The sequence below is a fragment of the Barbus barbus genome (genome assembly GCF_936440315.1).
Source record: "Barbus barbus genome assembly, chromosome: 18".
Taxonomy (NCBI): domain Eukaryota; kingdom Metazoa; phylum Chordata; class Actinopteri; order Cypriniformes; family Cyprinidae; genus Barbus; species Barbus barbus.
In genome coordinates this window covers 21,299,487-21,314,715 of record NC_136746.1, presented here as the reverse complement: position 1 = coordinate 21,314,715, position 15,229 = coordinate 21,299,487, and the positions used below count along the sequence as shown (strand labels likewise).

The following is a 15,229-nucleotide window of genomic DNA, read 5'->3' as shown; positions in this document are numbered from 1 at the left end:
AAACAAATAGCTTGTTAAGCACCGCATAACACCCCAAAAAACTAATGAGGAGCACGGTGTACAACCGCAGTTTAAGAGCGTAAATATAAAAGGGCCAACTTGAGAAATCACAAACTGCATCTCGGGCTATGAGCAAAAACACCCAACCGGTTTACTACACGGTTTAATAGCCAGTTTGATATATAAAAAAATGGTGACAAAACCAGAAAGAAGCACTCTGCAAATAATAAAATAAAATAAAACAAACTGAAAATTACTGAAAATAATTACTAAAAAAGTAAATATAAAAATTATTACAAACCTGAATTTTGAATTGAATCTTAAATTATCTGAATATTATTTATATTTTTTTATTGTTATTGAGTCTTTTAAAACAGGTGTTAAATATGAAGCTTTTTACATAATGTTTTAATTTATTTTAAAAAATCCAAATATATTCATTTCTGTCATTATCATTATAGGTGTGGTGTAGACTTTCTCTATACATACAATTACAACAATTGTTAATACTTTATTAGTTATTGCTATAGCTAGATATTGTCTTTGGTGTGAATGGCCCTTTAGACTACAAATAAAAAGAGAAAATGAAATAAAGTACCTTTCATTCATAAGGAATTTCATTCACTGGATTATTAAAAAGCTATTTTCTTAATAAACGCCCAGAAATAAAATAATTATAGGCATATACACAGTACACTGTGTTACAAAATTGTGGTCATATCGCTCACCCTTGACATAGACAAATAGTTGTGCCCATCACTGTTCACAAACTTCTAATCATCTTCCCCAGAACTTGGCAGCTGTTTACTTTTTGTTTACTTTCCGTTTACTAAATCAGAAAAACTCGTTTGAGGACAAACCCGAATCTCAAATGAATCTTACTCTGGGTTAATGCCTTGATTCAAAAGGTGATTTATAATCTAGGACATAAAAGGAAAGCGAGGAGGGAACTATTCCAAAAATCCCTCCAAAATAGCCAAAGCAGGATTACTGGACCACCATCTTTGTCCTTATTGTTTGGTTGGCTTTGTTTTGTTGTCAGAGGCATCTACAGCAGGAGACCAAGAAAAAGCACCATGAAGTTGCAAACTGCTGTGTCTGGCTACAGTCTTACACAACAAGCAGATGGACTCCCAAACACAAAATCAAAAGACGTAGCAATGTTCTCCAAAACACCGCAGTGGCACAGGTTTGGGATTCCATGCAAGATGAGTTAGCATTATAGCACAATGCTCACCGAGAGCCAAACTTTCAAATGTTCTCTTCACATATCAGACTTATTAGTGAACAGTCTGAACTTTTGTTTGTTAACCAATGAGCACACTAGGGAGCCGCACATGAAAATGTGTTTGGCACCATGACAGCACTGTAAACCTTGACGCTTTGATCTCTCCTATGGCTGTGACACACACAGAACACACTAACTCAAACTTTTTCTCTACTTTGGGTTCACACTAAAGTTCTCCAGGGAAACCCTGGGTGAATAAAGGGACAAAGACATTTACTAAACACAGAGGCTAAAGGTTCAACTCGCAGACAGGAAGTGTCAAGAGTGAGAGCGGCAATGACAGTTCAGGTGCAATGAAGCCAGAACTGTGATCTCCACATTAGTGAAGGGGATTTTGTTGGAAATATTTTAAGCAACCAAAAACAGTAAACAGTGTTAAAAAAAGCAAGTATGCAAATTCTATTTGATTTTTATATATTTTTCACTTTTATTGTAATTTCAACTTTATATTTCTCACCATTGCATCGCACAGCATCACTTTATAAATTTTATAAAGTGACTAGGTCTAGGTCTTCTAACTCCGAACATATTACGGAAACTTGTTTCTGCCACAATCAAACACGCATACACACAAAGTAGCTCCGCTCACAACTAAATCTTATCTTAACCTTAAACCCTAATCAAAGTATCTTAAATTCTTGACAAACCTTCCTTATCCAGCTAAAAATTACACTTCCAGCATTTATACCGTAGTTGAGGTTAGTGCTTTTTAATGGTTCTGCAGAAAGCTTCATGCTCACTAAGGATGCATTATTTCATTGGCGAGTAGAAAGTTCAAAAGAATAGCATATATTTATACTGTTATATAAGACATTATGAATGTCTTTATCACTTTTGATCAATTTAATAAACAAACTTACTGGCCTCAACCTTTTGAACGGTATTCCATTTCAATGCGTTTTAATTATACTTTCATCAGATTAGTATTGATGTATCCTGTCAGTTCCTTTGAGTTCAATTCAAATTCAAAACTTTAAAAAACATTCTCAAATAAATTTTGAACTGTGCACAACCTTGATACATACATAAACACATACATACACAATAAATAATGTAATGATAATAAATTCACTCCTACACCTAAAAGCAGTTGTCACTTCCAAAACTTTTCAGTGTGTACATGGTCACATAAACACACACACCCCAGCATAACTGACATGTTCTGACAGGGCATTTCAGGGTCAGGTAAAAGACAGTGAGGAGGTAAGGATTAGGTGGACCACCCTGCACATTTGCGCACTTTTCTTTAAGCCCCATTACTGCCATGTTGATGTGATCGCTCCTGTAGCGACTAGTTCATGCGCACATCACAAACTCCATCCTACTCTATGCAAAATCCCCACACCATGCCCTAAAGACAGGAAGTCAAAAGAACAGGAGAGAATTTTTCATGAGGCTTTCATGTGGTTTGTCACCATATGAGGGAAAGTGAGGAATTTCTCTCCCAGAATTCCCCTTGGCCCCATCACAAAACCTTCCTTAAATACTGTACAGCAGCGCCTTATGATGACAGCTCGCAGAAAGCACATTTCAAACTCGCCGGGAACGAACGTTAGTGCTTTTACACGAGACTCCGACACAATCTCAAATGGCTTGGGTAAATTACTAGCAGGCTCTTTTGCGATAATGTGGTCAAGAAGGATCGAGTGAGCGCTTGAAGGACTGAAAGCGGCTCCAACTCTCTGGGGGGCACACCGGGACTGTGCTAATTCCCAGACGAGCCTCTCTTCTCCCACCCACATCGAGGTGGGGAGAGAATATTCATTAGCGAGGATAGCGCACTCCAATTAAGAGAGGTGGAAGCACACACACACACTTTTGCAGGTGTACATGCACCTGGACTCCTCCAAAAAAAAAAAAAAAAAAAAAATCAGTCTTCCGAGCTTCAGCCGTGTTTTAGCTGATTAAATTCTCGCCTACAATGACACGTCACTTTTGTTTTCTCGTATACCGCTCCTCCGCCACCCTCTTTTCTCGAGAGTGACACTATAGGTGTGAAATTTCACAACATGGCGTCTCTGGGCAGACATCCATGTTGTTAAAAGAGAGAAAAAGTGAGAGGGAGAGACACTCCGCTCGTGGCAGCTTGACTGGGGTCTGATTAATGGTTCGGAGGGTTGTGATTGGGAGGGCGATGATGAGATAGATATGAATGAATACACAAGCGCAGCTGTTCTGGTTGCCCCCTCCTCGGGCACTGTGCATCCATGAACCCCATTCTGCTATTACATCAGTGCCACAACACCTGAAATAAACATTAACTACAAACAACGAGCCACATCCATCCACAACAGCAGGGAGAAACGGTGCACGGGGAAGGAGATCAGACAGCCAAGACTAAACATTGTTATGGAGTACAGCATGCGTGCACTCTAAATGTGAATGACAGCATTATGAGCCGAGGGGCTTGGAGAGTATGTGTACACACGCGCAAAGTCTCTTCCAACTGTCTTGACTGGCTTAATGGGGCCTCACCTGTTGGCGTCCTGCGCGAGTGTGTGTTTTAGCAGTTGCTGGCATATGGTTGAAAGGAGAACTGACGAAAGCCAAGCCAAACACGGTGGGGGAATGTCAACGACCGTCTTGAGTCAACATTGCGGAGACGCAGTCGTCTCCGTAGTTCGACCTGCATGCCTCCAGGGGTCAAATGCTACGGTGGGGAATGGCAGGCGTACAAACACACGCACGCACATTCAGTCTGAAGCTAATTCTTAAATCCTGACTTGAATGGCAACAGCAGGTTTAGCAGGGAATCACTCTCCGTTAGAGGCATGTCAACCCTTTTTGACAAGTTGAGACCAGCTTGATGTCTAAAGTCAGGCTTAAGTTGATCTCAGTAGGCTGAGGGTAGCCCATATCGACTGGGTGTGTTGAGACATTTCCCTCTTAGCCTTGCTAAAGCAGGCATGAGGACTAATCCTGCAGAGGTTAAGTGGAACCCCCTGCACTTTTTCTGTTCCTGTGCGCTTCTTTACACAAGTCAAGAATGGAGACCTGGGACTGGAAAACTCTGAATCGTGTTCCACTGCTGTTCCCTACACTGAAAGGACACTTCAAATTGACACAAATACCACAAATACTTCACGACAATGTGGTTGAAAAAGAATTACAGGACAAAATGAATTTAGCAAATGTTTGCTTGCTCTACCCTTCATTCAGATGAAATTCTAAAATGTACTAAACATTAAAGTGACCAGTGTTATGATCTATGGGGTTGATATCACAGTGCTATACGGTTGCTAAGGTGGTAGAACACTGCTAAGTAGTTGCTATATTGTTCTGGGTGCATATGACAGCCCAGGATCCTTCCTTCTAGTATTTTTCCCATTCAATTTCCCCATATGAACTCAAAATGAGTTCTCAGCTTTAAACCAAAATGACCAAACCAACCAACTCTGATATAAAATCACAACATTGCAAAGTTTGAATTGAAGAAAATTTGTATTCTTAAATAAGGGGGAAAAAAATAATGACCTATTGTACAGTTCCATGAAGCTCTGTGAAATAGCTACAAAAAAAAAATATACTATAGATTTTTTATTATTATTATTATTATTATTATTATTATTATTATTGCAAAACTCACAACCATTCAAATGTCTGGGGTCACCAAGTGTGTTTTTAATTAATTTGAATTAAATTGCTACTTTTATTCAGCAAGGATGCATTACATTGATTAAAAGTTACAGTAAAGAAACTTATGTTACAGAATATTTATGTTGCAAATAAATACTGTTCTTTTGAACTTTCTATAAATCAAAGAATCCTAAAAAGATCATTTCAACAATGATAAGAAATGTATCTTGAGCACCAAATCTTGGAATGAGCTTTATAATCGCTGAAAAAATAGAAAATATTAAAACAGAAAATAGTTTAAATTGCAAAACAGCTTTTACAGTAAAGCTTACTCTAAATGTTTGAATGGTAGATTACATAAACAAACGCTTGCTTACATCATTGCCAGTGCTTCAAGGGAGTGGGTGGTCACTGAAGACATCTTTTGTCCAGATTTGTTTGCCAATCTATGAAAGGTAGATCCATCTCTTCAGAATTCATTGCAAGCGTTATTCTTTACCTGGAATTTAGCTGTAAAATTTTTTAAGCTAAAAAATGGCTTCAACAGAAACATATACCATCTATTAATAAAGTGCTCATTTTACATCTGTCTTCAAAAGATTAAACAGAATCGCTAAAATCAGTTTCTTTATGAAGAAAATTAATATAATTTTTACCTCCGGAATTTTACAGGTTGCGCTCTATTGTCATCCCTAGATAAGACTTAAGGTATCATTTACATCTGTAGCTGAAATGGTGCGGAACAACATTTAAATCACTCTAAATTAGCAATAGTAATAGGGATGTTTGCCTAAGGAAGAACCACTAATTGAAACATTGAAACATTTATAAGTTCCTCAAGTCGGATGAACATCACTCTGTGGACTTGTTTGAAAATGAGAAAATTCTCATTTAACATAAAAGGTGTCAGGATGTGAGAAAAGCATTAACATGCGATTGTTTTCAGCACTGCAAGGTTATACCGCACAATGCAATTTAGTTGCTAAAAGCTTCCAAAAAGAGAAAGCTGACATTTTTGCATTGGAGAGATGACCTTTATGTAGCTAAGAAAAGCTGTGCAAAGCTTTCGCTGGCCATGGCACAAACACACACCTTTACCCACCCGCACACACAAAGCCAGCTGCCAGACATTAGCTTGCAAATGGCCCACTGTAACGTGCCAAGTTGAAAATTTGCAATCAGCCATCTTAAGCACTGTAAAGGCAACAAGAGGTTGCAATGTCCTAAGACAAACTGGCGAGAAGCGTATTTGTATGGCTCTTTCCACATACACACACACACACACGATGTACAAACATTACAGACCACACTGAAAATTTGGGAGTTACAATATGATTATATCAGGAAAAAAAACATTTTAATTAGGGGGGGTGCAGAGGGGAAGTTTTGACCAATAAATAAATACATACAAATTAAGTTTCTGCATTATTTCTAGGGCACTAATCAAAAAATGAGATGTTTTGTACATATGGTCAAAAATTCCTGCCTCCATTACAGCTAAAAATATCATATTTTATATAATAAAATTAATGTAATAAAAAATTACATTAAATGCTAATTTATATATTATCATGCAAATTAAATAATATAAAGATAATAAAAAACTTCAATGTAAGTGTGTGTGGGGGTGTATTAGTAATAATATAATATTACATAATACACACTCTAATATTATAACTTTTTCACTAGTGGTTTCAGATTTTTGGACAACAGAATAAGCTTATAAGTTTTACCAATAAAAGGAGATGGAAACACTATTGCTTGCTGGTACTACAGCTAAAAAGTACAGCGGTTGACAGATTTAACACTTTTTATTCAGTTCTGGTGCACATAATAAGAGAAAACACTTCTCTATACACCAGCCATTATGTTTATGCAAGCACCATGATAAAACCATGATTCAGCACATCGCCACCTACTTCTGCTGTTTTATTTTGTTAAATGACTATATGCAAGTCTTGGGGAGTTGAATGTCTTGGTTCTTAGACTAAAGGAGCAGCCTAACACACACACGCGGACCAGGTTGTGGCCGTAGGGGACAGTGGGGGCCCAGACAGCACTGAGTCAGCAGCAGAAAGGAAACAATCAGAGCCCTAGAAGAGAATACATCAACACCGCAGAGACGCCTTCATAGTCCTCTCCTCCCATCAACACCAGCACCACCACCATCCATCTTTCCTCTTCACCTCAAAGGGGCCCCGCATGCCTGCTCATCCATCTCTCGCTGACCAGGTTTCTGCAGCACAGACTCAGCGCTGTGGGTCTGATGCAAATAGGTCCTTTTTTGTCGAGGCTAAGACATGTAAAACAGCGTGAGGAATATGTAAAAACAACAGACTGACAGAATCAGACATTGTTCCCGCAAAGACTGGTGGGCGCCACACATTGTCACTCATTCACACACATACACCGACCGACATCCTCGCACAAAGACGAGTGATTTCACTTCCTTCATCACAGCTGATCTCAGCAGGATAGTAATTCACATACTGTAGGAGAGCAGCTGAAATGTCATCCTCGCATTATTAGACTGACCTTCAATTTGAAGGCGAAGCTAGCGGGAGTTTCTGCTTTACAGAGCAAGCTAACGGTAAAAAAATTGTATCTTGTTCAAGTCTGAAAATCCGTAAGTGGTAAGTAAAAAGAAAAGCTATATTATGTGGGCAATTCTGAGACTGATTTAGACTAGAGAATGCAAAACATAACTGATATGGGTGACAGGATATCTAAGGCTTCTACTTTAAAAAAATAAAAATAAAAATTACAATATATATATATATATATATATATATATATATATATATATATATATATATATATATATATATACACACATATATACACACACATACACGCACGCATACATTAATGTTCAAAGGTTTGAGGTCATTTCGTAATGTTTTTAAAAGATGCATTTATTCAATGAAAAATACAGTAAAAACAGTAATATTGTAATACAAATAAAATATTTCTACAATTTAAAATATTTTTTATATATTAAATATATATTTATATAATAAAATATATTATATTATTATATTCTATATATACATTTTTTTATTTTAATATATTTTTAAATATTTTAAAAAGTTTTGTTTATCCCTGTGATGGCAAATCTGATTTTTTTGCAGCCATTACTACAGTCTTCGGTCACATGATCCTTCAGAAATCCTTCTAATCTGCTGATTTGATGTTCAAAAAAAAAAAAAAGTATTTTCATTGCCAATTTTGAAAACAGTTGCCTAATATTTTTGTGGAAACCGTGATTCTTTTTTTTAGAATCATTCAAAGAAAGTTCAAAAGAACACCATTTATTTGAAATATAAATCTTTTGTAACATTATAACGGTCTTTACTGTCACTTTTAATTTCTTTCCAAAAAAAATCTCTAGAGCCAAAATTCAACACAAACGCATAGGTCAGACAGCCACATATGGTCTCAGAGTGATGGGAAACGGCACAAATAATCACGCCTCACTCAAGGACAAAGCGCACTGGAAAGGAACCTTCTCCAGTTTCTTTAATCCTCAGCTTTCATCGTCCCAAACGGCAGCGACAAATTGTTTAATGGAGGGGGGGGCTCAAGTAAGAAGTGTACACAAACCGTTCCCCTCATTTACCTGTCATAATTCCATTCCTGTCTGCTCTTGAGCCGTTCTTCACAAAGACATGGGGTACATCTGATACGTCGCTCACACAAGCGCTCGAGAACGCTGAGGCACGCAGATGCTTCTGAGGTGTTAAGAAAAACACCTCCAGATCTGACAGAAGGACTCAAGTTTCATTATGGGAAGGTTCAAAGCCAATGTCTTGAGTTAGAAGAGCAAGACACTAGTCTGTAATGTCCTACTTCCTTTTCACAAGTAGCAGAACAACAAGTGATGCCTTCAGTGATTTACAGTGACGAAATGATCGGAAGTCATTCGTTTTTAATATGGTTGCAATTTCTGCTGACTTGTGTTGGCCGTGTCTACTGAGTCGACAAAGAAAGGTTTACAACTTAATGTAAACAGTACAATGGCCTCATGACCTAAATTCACTGCTCTTGAAGCTCAAGAGTTAAATTTCTAAGGTTCTGCAGAAACCACTTAGTATTCAGTCGTTCAAGGTTCATTACCAATAATGATTTTCCTCCATTACAAACACTGCTAAATAATTTAAAAAGAAGAAAAGCGAATGGAACTCATTGCAAACATGTAGCCCTCCTGTAGATACAACATAATTCAACGCGAGGTGAGATGTCGTAAAATCACATAGCTCACAGAGCATTGTTTGAGCTTCGTTTGGAGAACATGAAAACACAATGGGCGCATTCTTTCTTTCTCCGGCACACTGATTCACAGCAGATGTGATTCTTTAAAGTGCTATAAAGATCTTAGTATATGTTACTCGTAATAGCAGCAAGTTTTATGAGCAGCTGTAAATGGCGGTTTCTGTCATATCTCAAGATAAAAAAAATTGGGTGATAGAGAAAAATTAAATTTGGAGGATTTCGCAAAAATAAATACCAACACTGATTAAAAATATATTCAAGCGAAGCCTATTTGCATTCTTCTTGCTTCATAAAAAGTCATGAAGGCAGTAAATTAACAAAGGCATGAACTGTTGTTTAGCACCTAGTATACTAAAAAATAAACTTCATACCAACAGCTTTAATCATTGTGTAACTCTCTTTGTGTATCATTGTGTATCTCTGGACTTCCTGAAATCTAGCCACAACCAGCGGGAGTAAACAGGTCTGTAGAATGCTGCTTTATCAAGCTTATCTACAATTTCCATGTGTGTGTTTGTGTCAGCGAACCTTTAATGTCATTAAGCATCGCTTCCTCTCTGAGGAGCCAAACTAACAAAAACCACTGGCGAGCTCTCTTTGATAAAGAATAAAGACCAACCATCAAAAAAGATTGTGTGTCTGTCTGTGTAATATATATATATAAATTTATTTTAAATTCAACTGATTTTGGATATTAAATGTGTACTGTATTATAACATTACAATACTTTAAATTAGGGGTGGGCGATATGGGAAAAATATCATGTCAGGTTTTTTTTTTTTTTTAGAAATATCATGATTTTATCACGATTCTTTGTCATGTTAGTTTTACCATTTTGGTTTTACAAGTTGTCTGAGCATTACATCCAAACTAGAAAGACAAAGCCTTTCAAGGTTAAAAATAAAAAATAAAAAAGACATGGCAGATATTTAGGCCAAAGTGGGCGAAGATCAAAATCTCTGTCATTATTTTATCTTTTTTATTAAAAAATTAGAACAAAGATATACATTACAAATACACATAATATACAAATAAAACAAACAGTGCTTTATTGTCATCTGTCTGTCAATTCTGTCATAATGTTTTATTTTTATACCACCATTTACTCAAAAGTTTTTTTTAAACCTGAGTGAGTTTCTTTCTTCTGCTGAACATAAATGCTATTTTGAAGAAGGTGGAAAACCAATCAGTTGCTGATCCACAGTGACTTCCATAGGATTTTTCTTTCCTGCTATCAAATTCAATGTAGACCAGCAACTGTTTGGTTACCCTCATTCTTCAAAATTTCTTATTTTGGGTTCAGCACAAGAAATTAATAGAGGGTTGGAACAACATGTGAGTGAGTAAATAATGACAGAAATTAAATTTTAGGGTGAACTATCCCTTTAATGACAGTCGACAGCATGTTTAGTGTCCTGTCCCTTTAAGACCGGCACGCATCTAATATACAGGCACGCATCTGTTTCTCTCTTAACTATTTACTTTCATTTTAGAGATAACCAACTGAGTCTGTATGTAAACCTTGTGTGTTTTGACAGTATTAGCGCAAAAGATAACTTAGTTTAGTAACCACGCGCTGCTATACAGGCTTTTTAGTGCGCGTGCTTCAGGTGTATGTGCTCAGAAAAAGCGCACGTCAGACCAGCGCGCGAATTAAACATTTAACCAGCAAGGCTTGTGTGCAAATAATGCACTTTTGCGATCACGAATAAGTGCAGTGTCCTGTCGGAGTAACTCTACTGCTGTATGTCGTGTTGTACAGTAAATAGAGACTGAGGCGCCAGAACTGTATTTGACATAATGTGTGCTGTAGCACGATACTACGATATTTCTTCAAAAGCAGATCGTGGAGACATTTTTATCGTCTACGATCAAAAATCGTCATAAATCGCACACCTCTACTTAAGTCTATACCAAATACAGCATAGCGTATACTTTCAAACTGTGAATAGCAGGGCTCCCAAAATTTCTAAATCCCCGGTAGCCCTTCGGGCAGGTACTCTTCAGATTTTGGTAGTCCGAAAATGTATTTAACTAGCCCAAATAAAATAAAGACCATAAATGTCAAAAACATTTTCAATACACAAATATCAATGAATATTAAGGAAAGAGTTTTATTTTACTATTTACAAGGTATCTGCAGAATTATTAAAAATCAATTTAAGGCAATTTGAAAAATTATTTCTTATGCAATTTAACGTATTTAAACCTGTCTAAACTCTTCAGTTTAGTTGTATCAAATTTAAGGACCCGTGTGAGCAATGTTCCCTCTAATTCTTTTTCTTGCTGAGCAAAAATTTTCACTTTTGGGCGGACATTTCAGGCACCTGAGCAAAAGCATTCTTTATACCAGACCTGTGAGCCCTGAATAGTCTTTATAAATATGTCCTTAATATTGAAATGTATACTTTTAAATAGTATTTAAAATAATGTATGCAAGGTTATAATAAAAATATGTAAACAAATATATAAATACAAAATATAAAAAATACATATATACATACATACATACATACATACATACTTTAAAGTAGCCCTATTGAAAACTTTTTGAAAACGAGTGCATTTCAAACAAAAGAGAAAGTCATCCAGAGACTTTCAATTGCACAGCTAAATTCCTACTGTGAAGATGGGGAGGCTTCTATATTTGAAAGAGTGAGAAGATTGTTATTTGGCTAATTACAGATTTAGAGCTGAAACCGTAAACCGTTGGAGAGGAAGAGAGCGAGGTGCTTGAGTGAGTTACATTAGAGCGCTGGAGTGGCGAGACTGTGGATTCACTGTGTGCTGATGGCATCTTTTATCTCTAGCAATACTGATAGGCCTAACGGAGTAGTTTGGGCTGTGGGGGGGGGGGGGGGGGGGGGGGGGGGGGGGTTATCTAATCTGATCAATGGCCATTGTTTCGAAGCTCATTTACCACTGGGGGGTCCTAAGATTTCCACGCACCCGACAAGTCAACCCAACCCCCCCCCCAAATCCCTGCAGCCAACACAAGAAGGTCCTTAGAAAAACAAGCGACAGACACAAAGGGGAAAATGGAGAAGACAACCCAGAGGGCTATTTGTGAGGATTTGCTCATTCCTCACAAATACACAAGAGTGCTGACCGCTGACTCAGACCTTTGGTTTCAGGCTTGAACAGCAGGAAGTCAGCTTGGTGAGACTGTTGTTGCTGCTTAGGGGATCCTAGTCTCCTGAGACCAAGGAAGTTAATGCTAAACATCTGGGATCTGCATTAAAAAGGGGCGAGGAGGAGACAGTATTGACTTGTCACGTAAGGCACTGTCCCATCTCAGAATGGGGCTGTTGGACTGCTCATACAGTACAGGAAAGGGTAGGAGATAATTCATCTCCACTCTATCCTGCTTCCATGAACATGAACACTTGTACATGGAGCTGGACCCCATCCTGCAACCCACATTCTGCCATATTGCAGAGGTCTCTATGGAAGTCGCAGAGAGGATGAGAAGTCAGCAGCACAGAGATCACTGCTAATTGCTCATGGTGAATGATTATGGAAATGAACCAGAAGGATATAGCAAAAATAAGACACAAAGCAGATATTTGGCAAAAGCTTTTCCAAGTTGCCGTTAACTGGGCATGGGTTCAACATTTAGAAAGCCCTGCAACTATGTATTCTAAACAGTGTGTGTATGTGTGTTTACAAAGCCATACTTTGCTAAATTTGTTTTAAAAATACCCCAAAAAGTTCTAAAAGAAAGATCTCCATGTGCTTCAAAAAATAAATAGCAAGCCAGTGTTGCGCTGACACTGAAAATCTCACATTGGTTGATCTTGTGCATTCTTTTTTTTTTGCCTTGCAATTATAAACATTTGGTTTTTGGTGATGTATTCTACATTGCGCAAGCAAATTCTGCTGATTTGTCACCAAGACAATGTTATTTAGCTGGCCAACATAGATTACGAAAGTGACGTAATAGTTTTGGAAGAATCAGTAACAATGTATTAAACTAAAAACCAATCAGTAATGTTTAGCATTTATTGCACACAATGAATTTATATTAAAAAAAAAACATAGCTGTATAATTAACAAAAAAGAAATTATTTGCATAAATTGATTATGATGCATGCATATATTAAAATGAAAAAAAAAGTGTTTTTATTAAATACTCTTGTTCTAGGGTTGAGGTTTGGGTTAGTCTATAGTAATGATAATTAGCTTGTCTAAAAACAAATCAAGTCTATGGTATGTCCACAGTCTAGCTAGGTAAATATGAGTATGTGTGTGTGTGTACATGTGTGGAGCCGCTGGAGACATTAGAAAAATACTCCACAAATCTCCTGGAGCTGGACAGCACAGCGCTGAGCTCAGGATTGTTTGTTTGAGAGTGGGCCGGGGGATGAAATATACACTCGAGGTGTAAAGATCAGAATGACAAACCCTTCAACGAGTCTTTGAAAAGTGCGACTTTAGGTATGGCTTTGATTTTGACATACTCGCGATGTAAATTCCATTCAAGTGAAGAGCACCATATAAGAAACACGCGTCAGAGAATGAAAGCCGACTTATTTGCTTGTCACGCAAAGAATGTAAAGTGAACATCCCTGAAAGCAGAGGTCAGACGTTCTTCAGGCATAAAGCCTGAACTAAAAATGCTCTTGTTAGCACTTAACCGCATCAAGTGCTTTAATAAACTTAGCTATGCTCGTCTCCACCCCCTAACTACAACGAACGAGAGAAGGGCAGCGGGAGGAGAAGGGCCTGAGCTCCTTCAAAGTCATGTCTGTTGTCAAAACACATTGAGATGGAGGAGATAAAATAAATGGCATCTTTTGGAAAGATGAGGAACGCTCATCCTCCCAAACAACAGATGACCCCAACCAAAGACTCCCCCAACTGTATTGAAATAGTGGTAATCGGACCCTCTTGGGGCCCTCCACTGGGGCCCTTTGTACGTCTAAGAGTCAATCAAGGGCCGATGACAGACAAAGCCTAGTCAGATTTAGGAGAGAAAAACACCGGAAGGGTCGATGCAGAGGACGGAGTCGTGATCCGTCCTGAGGCGGGGGGACAGACGGGCCTCTGCCCACAATACCCTGCACTGACCTCTTGTCACATATGACTGTGCCCTGCTTCTCCACCTCTGACCCTAAAAACACGACACCTAGACCTGCTGTAAAAACCCAGGGTGGATAGGACATTATTCAGCTGCTTAATCCTCCAATGGATGCTTGTAAAGCTATACAAGACATGGTCTGGCAAAGGCGGTAAGTAACCCTCATGCTAAATGAAGTTATGTTACAATACTTACCATATAACAATATAAATATTTTTTTATATACATCTACCAAAAAAAGTCAAATAAATAATTAAATAAATAACTACTACTATATAAATTAATCAATTATATGCAGTATACTACATAATCGTTATAATAGATATTATGAAAAGTATATTTTACACTGTTTTAGTTATTCTTAAAAAAGTAATCTATGACAATTTATATCTATAAAGTCTATTAGTACCTAAATAAGACATAGTACCATTTAAAGGAGTACTGCACCAGTGACAGCATTTTTACCACTCCTTGTATATTTTACATATTTAAATACAATTTTCAATTATTTTTGGCACAGGAAAAGACAAGACTGGCCATTTTAACAACCAACCATGGTGGTTCTTAGGAAAGGGACAATGGTAGCTCTCCTTCATGTCAGTCCAGTAAACAGTCAAGCCACACAGTAGTGAAAGCAGGTCAACCTTATCTATTCTACTGAAGGACACCAGCATTTAGTCAGCGACTGAAAAACAAATATGTAAAAAAATCATCAAACATGCAGGTAAAGCAAGCTGGAGGAATTTCATGCAGTAATTAAAAAATTATTATAATGATGATAATTTGAGCACTTAAAAAGTCACAATGAAGAAGTAGTATATCATCCAGTTATTGTTTTTTTTTTTTATGGTAAAAACAATCCATAAATGGGATAGTTCATCCAAAAATTTAAATAGTCATCACTCACCATAATGTGATTCCAAACCTGCATGCTTTTACAAATTTTTTTTAAGAATTTACTGGCCACTCTTTCCAATATAATAACAGATGGGGGAAAGGCCCCTTGGAAAGTC

At 37.4% G+C, this 15,229-nt stretch overlaps 1 protein-coding gene across 2 annotated transcripts in view; it reads right to left on the bottom strand.

Annotated features, from left to right (window-relative positions):
* Positions 1–15,229, bottom strand: part of macrod2 (mono-ADP ribosylhydrolase 2) — a 532,294-nt gene that overhangs the window by 411,338 nt on the left and 105,727 nt on the right. The window lies entirely within an intron of this gene.